The sequence below is a fragment of the Agelaius tricolor genome, unplaced genomic scaffold, assembly GCF_023055355.1.
Source record: "Agelaius tricolor isolate 1412-34295 unplaced genomic scaffold, bAgeTri1.0.p SCAF_5, whole genome shotgun sequence".
Taxonomy (NCBI): domain Eukaryota; kingdom Metazoa; phylum Chordata; class Aves; order Passeriformes; family Icteridae; genus Agelaius; species Agelaius tricolor.
In genome coordinates, this window is record NW_027269265.1 from 27,976,284 (window position 1) to 27,989,048 (window position 12,765).

A 12,765-nucleotide genomic window follows, 5' to 3' on the forward strand; every position below is an offset into this window, starting at 1 on the left:
GAACTGGATGCAGCACTCCAGACGTGGCCTCAACAGGGCTGAATAGAGGGGCTGAACCAGGTCTTTTGACTAGCTGCAAACGCTCTTTCCAATGCACCCTAGGATACCACTGACTTTCTTGCCCCACCAGGGCACACTGTTGGCTCAAGGACATCTTGCTGTGCAGCAGGACTCACAGTTCTTTCTCTGCAGAGCTGTTTCCCAGCTGCTCAGCCCCCAGTCTGTACTGGTGCCTGAGGTTATTCTTCCCCAGGTGCAGGACCCTGCACCTCCCTTTGTTGAATTTCAGAAAGTTCTTTGCCCATCTCTCCAACCTGTCGAGGTCCTTCTGCGGGGCTGCGCAACCCTTTGGGGTGTGCGCCACTCCTCCCAGATTGGTGTCACCAGTGAACTTGCTGAGGAGGGATCTGCACCTTCATCCAAGGCATTGATGAATAAGGTAAACAATACTGTGCCAAGTAGTGGACAATGATGTGACACTTTCTACAGTATTTCTTGCACATCCTCCAGATAAGGGGTCAGAGCTGTGCAGAGGGAGAAACTTTTCTGACAGTGGTTATTTACTCACTAGTAGAACTATCAGATCCATTCAGTAGTGGTACTATGGTGTCTGGTGCTTAAGGCAGAATGACATTCTTCATTGTCCCATCATAAAAATTACCAGACTGAAGCAGGGGGTTGATAAGTGGCCACAAGTGTAAAGACACAAAGCTGAAGTGCCTTAGAGGCTAGTTACCAAACTGTACAAATGTGTACAGTCAGAACAAAAGGATGATCCTTTGTGAGCGTATTTGAAACAGAAATTGGAAGCAGATAAATGCACATGCTAAAAATGAAAACAACAAGAAAGCAGTGAGGTTGGTGCAGTTCTTACACTAACAAGGGGTTATTATTTTCCTTCTTAACAGGCTTAAGCAGGATCAGAAATTGAATTTTATAATAGCATTTTTACTCATTCATCAAATGAATAGTTTTAATGTATCAATACATGATGTAGGATATAATTCTAAAACTTTTCTTGTGCTTTAGCAACCTGGAATCTGTGGAAACTGCCATATGGGGGAACACCATTAGTGAGGAACACAGTTACATTAAAAATTCACAAAATACAGAGTGTTTTAGAACATGAAACATAGATGGAGTTCAGTTACTGAAAATATATATCTCTGTGGTGCAGTCTCATTCTAAATGGATGCTGCTCCTTGCTCCAGGCTGTAAGTTTTCTGCAGTCAGCTGCCGATGTGATAGGATTTGCTTTTACATAATTGTTCTGTCTTATCTGTAAGCATCCCTCACTCGGACAACTTGAGAGGCATTAAGGGTGTGTGCAGATGAACGAGTTACCCTCTGAACTTATGTTTCTCATACTCTGCAAGAATTGCCTGCAACACACTTTTATGCTGCGTTGTACCACTCAGAAAGAATACAAATATGGAGTAGATGACAGGAAAATAGTTCATAACACCTTACATTGCTGATAAGGTGTTTTTCATCTTTCCATAGCTGAGGTTTCCTGCTATCTCCTTCTTAAGGCCAGTTACTCGTACTCTGTTGTGGTTTGCTGGTCTCAAAATGAAAACTAAACTTTTTTTTCTTGCTCATAGTAAACACAAAATTTAATCAAATTGATCAACCAGACTTGGGGCTTTTATAACTCCACAGTCCTAAAATACTTTGCAATGATCTTTCTCAATTAATAAATCCAATGTTGTGTATATGTATATATAGATATATAGAGAGAACTTTCTAAAACACTGATTCAGTGTTATCCCTATACTGTGCAATTACAAAAAAGTTATTCCTTTGCTGAGTTACCCCTGCCCAGATAGTAAAATTAAAAATCACAGTTCTGTTAGAAACAACAGAGAACAAAAAAAGAGCATGTTGGAAAGGATTAAATCATGCTGCTTAGTACACACAATTAAACAATTCAGGTCATAAGTGCTCATGACTATCTTGTTGACAGTAAGCTACCACACAATAATTTATGGAATGTTTTCCATCATTTCCAGCCAGCTATAAAAAATTACTTCCATCCTGATGGATGATGGCCTTGATTATCTCCTATAAAACTTATGCCATGCAATATGCCTATGTTTGAAATGAGTTAATTTTATTATGTTAAGCTTCAATACCTGTCCCTTAATATCCTGAGAGGGTCAGAGCTGTCATCTGTCCCTGCATCAGTTTCTTCAAAGGCACTGCAGTCACCCACACCAACCCTATTCTCTCACTTGTTTTCTAAGTTACTGCTCTTTCTCCTTATTGGAGTCACTGATCTGCTCTGTTTTTAGTGACAAGGATTGAACTGACTCAATTCCCTTAACAGAGGTAGCAAGTAATGTTTGATACCTCAAAGTTAATGCTGTAAATTGGTTTAAGCAATAGTGAGGTGTAAAACTTCCAGAGTGCAAAGAAAATCTGGTTTCAAGTTAACAAACCTTCCTTTTTAATCAGAACCAAATCTACAGACTTTTATTGCAGCTGGAGCTGCTACATTGTAGGAATTACTTTTTCTTCTTTTTATTTCTTCTTTACCCCAGAAACAGGGGAATTCATGGTCTGGAGGTAAAAATCAATAAATATCTATTCTGTGCTAAATTAGTTTTCATATACAGCAGCAAATATAGACTTGTCTGATCAGGAATTTTGGCATTTTAGAATGTCCTGAAAAGAAGTATGTGCCTTTTTCAGTCATTTTTCTGAAAGCAGAACTGAACTTAGAGTGTTCCTTCTTCTTGTCACATTTATTAATCAATAAAGTTTCTGACATGTTTTCTTATTATTGTTTAATAGTAATGTCAGTGTTAAACTATAATATAGGTGTATACATCTGTTGTTTACTCTGAGATGACTAACTACCATATATAAAAATTCATATTAAAAGTAAGTGATAACATACCAATGAAATAATGATTTTTAAAAGCCCTCTGCCTCTGAAATACATTAATATATTTAAATAAGAGATCACAGTTCCGTATCCTACCACTGACGCACAGAGAAATAAACAAAATCGAGTTGGAGAACAGACCTGCATAACATACGGCTCAAGGACTTGGTGCAGCCTGCAGAGCATCTTTCCTAGCCTGCCAGCTATTTAGCAGCAATGTGTACTGTCAGAAAAAGCAGGGTGTGCATCCTGGCTGGGCTTTCAACCAACCCTGTGGCCCAAAGCAGTGGATGGAATGTGCATCTCCTGGCCAGGCGTGCAGCTGGGTGGGTGGACATTATTCACAGAAAGGAAAAGGCCCTGGGCAGTCATGGCAGAAAGGCAAACTCGCTGATAGCAAGGGAAGTACGTCACTGGACCTCGTCTGAAGGTAACAGATTCCAGCTGTTTGCATACCGGGTTCGGTAATTTCAGAATTACACCCATCCTTGCCTCCATAATGCAACAACTGGATTGAGTCTAGCAAACTCCCAAGGTGAATGAATCCTGGTGTCTGCATGATAAAATTTTAGACCATCAAGGAAAAAAATATTTGATACCATGTAAGTGTTGCATGCTTAAGTTGAATGTAAAATTTCAGGACATGTAAATCCCCTGCACTCACAACTTGCTAATAACTTTTTTTGTCATCTTTGGTTTTATTATTACATATGACATTTTACTGAATTATTCAATTTTTTAATAGTTGTGGTATTCTAGAAAAAAAATTTAAACTTTTTGGAATTATAACAGTACTTCAAAAAGCTCATAAAGATGAACTATATGAGTAAGAATACTCTTCCCAAATGTGGCTATCTCAGGGTGCTGAGGAATTAGATTTCCATCTCAAGGGCAGTTATCTTGACATAATAGATTACTGCTGCCATAAGAAAAAAAGCAGTACTTTCCTGTCCTCTCATACTTCTCTCCCTCTTTCTGCCACTTTTAGTGGTTGTGAGCAGTTAAATATCATGTCTCACAGAAATTGAGCCCAAGAACATGAATATACCTCTGAAGGTGGCTCCTTGGGAGTGCTCCTGAAAGCATTCTCTGTTGGAAATCTCAGACAGCAGCTTTCTCACACGGAAGTTTCTCTCTCCATGGCCCTGAATGCCACATTTTCAGGAAGGACATAAAATCAGCTGGGTAAGTGAAAGAGAACAATGCACCTCATGTATCCTTAGTGTAAGCAAATGACATATGCTTTCTTCCTTCCATTTCAGCATTTCTGTCTTCTATAAACATTCTCAATCATGTTGTCTGCTTCAGCTGTCATGAGTAAATGCTTGTATTAGCACAAAATTTGTCCACAAAATTTAATTGTGAATTACTCTACATACATGAAAATGTCAAATGCTTAAACTGGGAGGTTGGACCACATTAATTTCTCAGCCTTCCTTTTTTGACTGCACAGGCCAGGTGAGGACCCCAGTGAGGCCAGGAGGGACAAAATTTGCCACAAGAACATGAGCTTTCTGGTCTGCAGTGAGATATCAGGGAAGTACACTTACATGTGTCTTGAGAAACACATCATAGTGTCAAGTTATAACATGCTAATGATAAAAAAAAAGTCTCCTTACTAACAAAAATAATTAGAATCATCCAAACTGTATGTAGATTAAGTCTGAGGTTGGTTATTATGCCAACAAAAAATGAGTGATCCTTCAGGGAAAGATATGGGCAGAGCACAGAATTGCTGAAATGAATCAAGGGACTTTAACTATAATTGTTATATGTTCTGCATCTGACAGAAAAATCCTAAATAAAAATCCAAATTAGCTATTTCCATTCTTCAGCATTGAAATAAAAAGGCTAGAGTGACAGAACTTGATATTTCTCTGCCAATGAGGCTTTACATAGCTTTTTTCTGTTCACTTTCTCACACTTGATTGCTCTCTTGGTAGTGTTTCACTAACTCACTGTTATTTTGACTGATAATGAAAGCACCAGAAAATACAAGCACTTTTCAATTCCTTATTTTTCACTTATATACAATTGTATATATATATATACAATTACTTGCATTGTAATCCCACTCTGAAGTGTTTTTTTTAATAAAGTAATTCACAAGAACAAAATATAATTTCAGAGGCATTCATATATCCTAAAAGCTGCCTGTACAACATAGCACTGATACTCTATTTGCATTTTAGATTGTTTGAAAACGTCTCTACAGTTACCTTGTAAAAACTTCATACCATATGTGTTATTAGTCTAACACTGTTCTCTCATTTGAACTAAGACAAGTAGATACTGTCAGATACTAGACTGGTGAAAACTTCAGTGATTACGAGCTGAGTGTTTTCTATAAGCTGTTTTTCCAAGCAAAATTTGTGCTGATATATCTCTAAGAATTTAAAAATTATACATCTGATTCAGAAAAGACTATATAATGTTCAAATGTGCACAAGAGAAGTTTGCCTTTTTATTTGCATTATCTCATAAGTATGCCTAGAAAATATTACTTATTTACATTCATCTTGTTACTTCTGTATAAAGGGTGCAGACTCCAAAAGGACATGTTTCTCCAGTATAACAGGATGTATTTGTTTATTTCTGCACAGTGTTTGTGCCACTGTAGTTAAATTTGCAGCCCACATTTTGAGGATATACCACTCAATTTGAAGTTCTGATGTTGATTTTCTTATCCATGTTTTTCCCCTTGAAGCAAGATGAAAAATGTTCCAGCAAAAGCATAAGAAAGCTATTTTAAGATCTTTGAAGAAAAATTAATATGTTGCGATGATGATATTTCATCTTAATCTGGCATCGCCCAGACTTGTCTCTTTCAAGGAAGGGAGGACATCTGGAAATGAGTGAAAGCCACAATAAAATAAGATTTTTTTACTGAAACTGAAATATGATGGCATAGTTGTTTCTTGACAGTTATATATTCAATGAGTAGGAATAAGTGGTATGATAAAGGTACATGATTTATTGTTATATGCAATTACATGAGCTACACAATATTGAAAATTTACAGGGAACTAAACTGATATTATAGAAATAAAAACATGAAATATTCATGGATATTCATAGCCTAAAAGCAAGGAAAAAAAGCACCTCTCAGTAGCTAGGAAGAAATTCAGTGAACAGGGATTATACTGCTGTAAATTAATATGTTTTCTTTGGTGTGATTCTGGTTCTCATATATAATGCCTAGAATATATGAAGGGAAGAAACAATTTCAGTTTGATATTTGAGTTTCATAGTCTCTGCCTTTCAATGCAAAACATGAGGCTGACTTAATTTCCACTTATTTGGACAATGCAATTAGTAAAAATAAATACATATCTCCAAAATCTCATCTGAAACACATATATAATTCTGGATACCAATAATCAGAAAAGGTAAATTCAAAGTGAAAAGGAGCAAGGAGACGCTAGTAGGATGAACGGGTGATTGGTGAGCTAATCTTTTTTAAAGAACATTGAAAGACCTTGCTGGTTTGTCTAACCAAGCAAAATAGAAATTCAAAAGAAAATAATTTTTATCTGTAAATTCTTCAGCCAGGTATCAGGGGAAAAGATGAACTATTTAAGTGATGTTGGCAAAAGAACAATCAGATATAAACTAGCCCTAAGTAAATTCAGGCTAGAAATAAATAGGATTTATATACTTGACTGTGTTGGGCTTGCACAGCCAGGTTTTGGTAGCCGAGGGAGCTACAAGGGTGGCTTCTGTGAGCTGCCAGAAGTTTCCCCCATGTCCTGCAGAGCCAATGCCACGTGGCTCCAGGATGGACCTGCTGCTCACCAAGGCTGGGCCAAGTAGAAATGGTGGTAACACCTCTGTGATAACATATTAAAGAAGGAAAGGAAAAAAAAGTTATTGTGCAGATATAATTGCTGCCAAAGAAGAGCAGAGTGTCAATATGTGAGAGGAACAGCTCTGCAGACACCAAAGTCAGTGGAAAAGGAGGGGTAGTAGGTGCTCCTATGGTGAAAACAATGATAAAGCAGCTGTGCCCCTACAGCCCATGGAGAACCCCAGGGACAGAGATCCACCTGCAGCCCACGGAGGAGACCCAAACTGGAGCAGACGGATGCCCAAGAGAAGGTTGTCAACCCAGGGGAAACCCATGCTGGAGCAGGCTGTGCCTGAAGGACTGCACCCCATGGAAGAGTGACCCACATGGCAGTCTGGGGGGAACTGTTGCCCATGGGATGGACTCACGTTGGAGAAGTTCCTAGAGGAATGTTACCTATGAGAGGAACCCCACACTGGAGCAGGGGAAGGACTCCTCTTCCTGAGCAGCAGCAGGAACAATGAGTGATGAACTGACTGTAACCCCCATTCCCCACCTCCCTTCACTACTGGTGGGGAAGGAAGAGCTTGGGAAGAAGGGAGGGGTGAGGGAGAGGTATATTTTAAGATTTATTTTACTTCTCATTATCCTGCTCTGATTTTGTCGGTAGCAAAATTCAATTGATATCCCCAAGCTGAGTCTGTTTTGTCCATGACAGTATTTGGTGAGTGATCTCTCTCCCTCACCTATCTCAAGCTATGAACCTTTGTTATACTTTTTCTTCCCAATCCAGCTGAGAAGGTGAATGATAGAATGACTTTGGTGAACGCTTGGCATTCAGATAGGGTCAATCCACTACCACTTACTGAATTGATGATCTGGACATCTCAGGGTGTCATAATAAAATGACATGGAAAAATGGAATTAATAATTTTAAAGAAATCTTAAATGTTTCCAGTGTGAATTTTATGCACCAGTCTTTTCTACAATGATTGAGCAGTGTTATTTAATATGGTTCACAATCACAGTTTTGGACATTAAATTGAAAAATCCCTCTACAGCTTTTACAACCTTCATTATTCCAATTTTTTTTTAATCTGTCCTACATCTTCCAAATTCAGGTTTCTATTTTCTTTAAAAGCCAACTATTAGAATATAACACTTTTTGGCAATAATACAGATAAGATCTGTTGTCTGCATAAAATATTAACTAATCATAAATTAGTATCAGATAAAATATTTTACTACTTAATATTGGAAGAACGACACCCCAAACAATATAAACAACTGAGTTACAAGCTGCATTTACTCATGTGTGATAGCAGTCATCTATGCCTGTTGCCTAAGAACTAGTTATTGCAAAGGCCTATTCTAAGGACATTGCACCAACCTAACCCCTTCCCCTTTGGTCTTCTCTTGAAAAAAGTTGCCGATTCTTCAGAAAAAGATTTTTTAGGCGTCTCAATCTCACTTTTGTACTGCAAAAAGTCCTGGAAAGTAAGGAAGCCTTGGTTTGAGTAACACCATCTAAAGCCTTTGTCAAGAAAGAGGCCAGAGTGAAGGACTGGTGTTAGACGTGCACTGCCTTCGTCTCTCTCTTGGGTCATCAGGAACAGAGGGAGGAGAACCCCCAGTATAGATCACTGACCATATGGCTATGAAAATTTGCTGAATATTTTCTCAGTGTACTCCTTGAAACACTTTGCAAAGTATCTGGTCTTGATGTGCCTGTCTCATTGGCTGACAGGGGTAAATGAAACCATGCAGATGTTAACCAGCTCAGCTTCTCATTATACCTATGAACACCCTGGTTTACTCTGTCAGTTAATATTATCTCTAATTAATTTTGATCTGAGCTACTTTTAAAAGTAAACAATATGTTATTCATTATTGTTATACCTTCTTGCATTCAGCATTTCACAGAAACTTCCTGCCTTTATTCTTAAATATATTATCTTGGTAATATCTCTGGCGCATTCAAAATTAAAAATTCAAGCAGCTTCTCTGGCATTTGCATCATTATCTCTTCATCCTTAAATGTATACTATGCCACTAGAAGTAGAAACCCAAAAAATCCTCTCTTTTTATTGAACATTGAGTATAAATCAAGCACACAGTCATTGAAGCAGAATGTCTGTTCAATCCAGTCAGAGAGACAATATACATTTTCACCCCGATCAAAATTTTAAAGTGAAAATCATGAAACAAAATAAAACCCCAGATATTTGTCTTTGATCCTGAAACATATAGTTAAATTATTTGGTTTGAAATTATTTCATTTTTTGTAACTATTTTTCAAAGAGTTTTTTGTAATTATTTAATTTTACTACAAACAGATTGTTTTATGGAAACTATTTTTTGTTCATTTCTTTCAGATTGGCTAAATCCCTCAAAAGCTTAGAGATCCACTGTAGGTATAGGCTCAAATATAGAATTCTGGCAGAGAATTGGTACGTTATACAGAAAATAAAAATCTTTTATTATCCAAAAATTCAGGTGGAATATGTCTGAATGTCTAAGCCTGAAATGGGAATGCATAAATAAACTGTTCAATAAAAAATTTCAAATTGAAACCTACTGAAATGTTGATATTCCATCTTTTTAGTCTAATACTGAAATTTTTACATTTCCTTTACTATAGAAGTCCAATGTCAAGTTCTATAATCCACATACCTGTGAATGCAGGACTTGGGGTATATATGTCTAAATTTTTATGCAGGCATTTTATGACTGTTGCTGGACAGGCCTCTTAATATTTTGATAACTTATCAGATATTTCTATCAGAATTTTAATAATCCTTTGCTATCTGTGCTACTGTGTTTTTATTCTCAGATATCTTCAAGGTTTCAATGTAGCTCTACTTCCCCTCTGTAGATTCTACTCATAGATTTATCTACCTTCATGCCCTACTGGCCTTGCAGATTCTCATAAGTCTCCTCAATACCAGTCCAAGTTAATTCTTCTCCTTCATTCCATTTCCACTGTCATCTCTGTCAGAGAGCAGATTCATGAACAGGAGCATCAGATTCATGTTACAAATGAAACACAAAAGATTCTGCCACTTTCCTTCAGCAGATTTCTGAATGATACAACAAATATCAGTGGTGGGAAGATTTTCTTTAATAATCTACATTGTCATTTTATTTGATATCCATTGATTAAACAACCCATTTGACCTCCATATAAAGTATTTCTGTCCCTGAATAACTATAACCAGTTACTAATTCCTTGATATTTCTTCTAGTTCAAGGGGCGCATTCTTTCTTGACAAAAAGGCAATCAATGTTATGGAAAGGTGGCAAAAAGTGAAAAAGAGGGTTGTTCCCTACTGAAAAAGACAAGTTATTTTAAATTGCAAGGAAAACATAATTATAGATAATTACCACAGATTACATTTTCTACATACATGCACTAATTAAATCACCTATTAGATGATTATATTTTTTTATAGATTTTTTACTTTCTATTTGGCATTACATATGATAAATCAAATACACAATAAATGAAAAATGACAGCATCTATCAAAATTACCCTCAGAATCATTTAAATCTTGATAAATATAATGGGAAAATTCCCAGAGTATTGAGAGAAAAGTAATAGTCTTTATCTACCTCCAGTCAACCATGAAGTTAACTTAATAAACACAGAAGTTTTAGCTCCAAATATATTTTATTATTCATTACTATGACCTTGTGGCTGATAGAAAACAGTTCATATCATTCTTGGGTTATTCTAGGTCAAGTCTTAATAATTGTACAAAACAGGTATGAAAGGGTAAAAAACAGAGAAGAAAACAATACAGTTTTTGTTTATCATATATGGGATCACTATTATTTATTTAAACAATGTAAAAGCCATAAAAACTGAATTTAGAGTGTACTCCATAGCAGACTAAATTAACAAACCCAGAGGGAACATAGCCTTGTACCTTTTACAGAATTTCACGGTTTGTACCTGGGGATGGAGGAAAGATAATGCCTCATACACTCTCCTCTCAATTTTTACTAAATTCACTGCCAGGTAATGGCTAAAATGAAACATTCTAAACTATTAGAAGCCTCTTGAGATAAACATTTTCCTCACATATCAACATCCCATCAGAGGTGCACATTTTTAGTTATCTCCTTTGACTAGCTTGGTGATCAGCTTGTTGATTTAAAACAATGGTACTTCTGCAGGCAACCTGGGAAAGAAAAATAATTAATTCTACCCATCTATCGACACTTTCTTCTTAAAACAACCTTTCTTAAAACAAAAAGCAATAACCACTTTCTCTTCTCCTCCATCATGACTCTTCAAAACTTCCCTAATATTATAGATTGTTTGGACTGAATCTGCAAAATCAGCAGCATCACTCTGGTACTTTCTGCCTTAAGTTCCTTTCTACATGCTTATTGCAATAGTGTTTTTCAGGCTCAAGCTGCTTTTGGATTAAATCCCTAATTTCTCACTTCTGAAAGTAACAGTAATGATTTCTCCTATCTGGCTAATGACAATTTAGCACTGTCACCATGTGAGATAATGTATCCTTGTTGTCCTGTTTCTGCCAAAAATTTTATCATAATAAATGCAATAGAATAAGAGGCTTCTTTTTATGTTGGCGTACCTAACAGCTGTCTATTTTGATCATAGAACTGATTCTTCAAAGCCTCCAACTTTTTCACAAACAGCAATCTAGTTTTAATTAATACGTTTGCAGAGAAACTTGCTATAATAGTAACTGAGAGTCCTGCTAAATCACACATTTTGACTTTTTCGATCATGAATTCTGTTGGGGGTTCCAAGGTCTAGATGCTGAGTTACTTTGGACACACACATAGTGTAACTTTGTGAAAATCAAGAGCATGAATATATATCACCAGGAGTATGAATATATATCACCAGGAGTATGAATATATATCACCAGGAGTTGGAGATTGAAAGCTTTGCAGTTAAATTGTAAATATGCTGCTTCTGTAATTTCTCCTAAGAATTTCTCTCCTGTCTGTATAGTACTGAGTCCCAAAATTTGGATCTGAGCACCAGCCTGTACTGGGGTGCAAATTCTAGTGCTTAAAGAAAGAATATTCAACCAGTTACCCCTGAGACAGAAGGGATAAGGACAATCCTGTGTCAGCTTGTAGTAGTAACTCTTCTCATTTGTTCTAACACCTGAATTAAACAGGAGGAGATGGTGGCAGCTCTATTTCCTACTTTACTGAGAACTAAATAAAAGGAGCAGTGGCATCCACTTAGTGGTGCCTCTGGCACATCTAGCATGGAGACCACACAATCACTGGAAGTGATGAGAAAAAAGGATGGCAGAGAAGATATCCTGCCTGCATTAGTGGTCTGGAAGCCAAGAAAAGAACATTACAGCAAAGAGCAACTTTGCCTAGTTGTGGACTAACACTGGTAGTCACTGCTGGTAATAGCATCTCTAATGTCTCCTTCTCCATAACTTCTTTCAGTCCTAATAAAGTCAGTCATTTCTTTCACCAGAGAATTTCAAGTATCACCCTTGTCACCTTGTATTTCAACTCAACACATTCCTATTTTATCCCCTGCATAGACTAATATCTCAGTGTGACTTTAAGCTTTATTTTACACACAGCTATGACTGTGTCAACCCAGTCCCAGAATACCATTATTGAATATCATCACAATTTGTTTCTCCAGATTCCTTCCATAAGGACTACACAGGGGGAAAAAAACCCCTCTCACTAGCAGGCATAATTAATTTTGTGTTTGTTTTTAAAATAATCAGCTAATTAGTGGTGTGACACAGTTCATTTGTGACTTTAAAAATATTTATGATTCTTTATGATTTGATTCTATGCTTTGGAGGAAAATAACTTCACAGTCTTTAGAGTGTAAAGCATTGCCAATTTTCTTAAAAAATATTTGGACTGCTGGACTAAACCTGCCTTAATAACTGGCAGTCCATGATCCAGATCAGTCTTGGGCATAGGAAGAGTCAGAGAATAAAGTTACCCTAAGGATAACTTCTTCTTCTGGATACCCTTGGTAAGCTTGAAAAACATTTAAACATGTCTTGGGATTTCTCTATCTCTTTACACCACTGAAGCAGTAAGTGATGGAGAAGG

The 12,765-nt window shown here is 36.8% G+C and overlaps 1 long non-coding RNA gene across 1 annotated transcript; it reads left to right on the plus strand.

The window, feature by feature from the left end:
• The first annotated feature begins 330 nt into the window (after positions 1-330).
• LOC139589993 (uncharacterized) lies at positions 331-9,250 on the plus strand. The gene is made up of 2 exons (XR_011679182.1): positions 331-4,075; positions 6,906-9,250. It is a non-coding gene; the product is annotated as an uncharacterized lncRNA (long non-coding RNA).
• The last annotated feature ends 3,515 nt before the right edge of the window (positions 9,251-12,765 follow it).